This window comes from Lepidothrix coronata, unplaced genomic scaffold (genome assembly GCF_001604755.1).
Source record: "Lepidothrix coronata isolate B3197 unplaced genomic scaffold, Lepidothrix_coronata-1.0 Scaffold235, whole genome shotgun sequence".
NCBI classification, from domain to species: Eukaryota; Metazoa; Chordata; class Aves; order Passeriformes; family Pipridae; genus Lepidothrix; species Lepidothrix coronata.
The window spans coordinates 397,182-397,840 of record NW_016690415.1 but is presented as its reverse complement, the minus strand read 5'-3'; positions in this window follow the sequence as shown (position 1 = coordinate 397,840).

The window sequence follows — 659 nt, the reverse complement described above, 5'->3', positions numbered from 1 at the left end:
CGCCTTAGGTTGAATAGGCTTCCATCAGTACGGTAACGTATGTAGATACCGTCCTGATCATCGAGGTCTACTGAGGCCCTTTGGAGCATCATGCTAAAGAAGACGGTGAATAGGGTAGGAGCGAGAACGCAGCCTAAGACGGTGAATAGGGTAGGAGCGAGAACGCAGCCTTAGATAAACAGGATAAGTATTAAGGAACTACACTGTTTTCAAAACTCCCCACTTAATCAGCTTGCTGAACAGGAAAATTCACAGTGCTTCCCACAGCTCCAGACAGTGGCAGGCGCTTTAGCTCAAGCTTTAGCCTGCTTCCCTGAAGAAACTGTGATCTCCCAGTTACTGTTGAATCTATCCAACCATATTTCAAAGAAAGGCTTGCAAAGAGACCACAATCCATAAGAGTTTTCCATCATGGTAAGGTACTGTGCAAATGAGAGAGACCCAAAGTCACCTCTTTCCCCCTGAGGACAGTCGTCACCAGCAGCCCTCCAGCTGTAGCAGAGCTGCCAGGGCTTCAGGCGGGCTGCTGGGGAGACAAACAGATGTGGGGGGGAGCTATGGGGGAGGATGTTGCTATCATGGGAGAATTTCAGCTTTCAGGATGCAAATCCACCGAGAAAGCAGGATTCATTAGTCTGCTGCTTACAGGAAACTTTCTG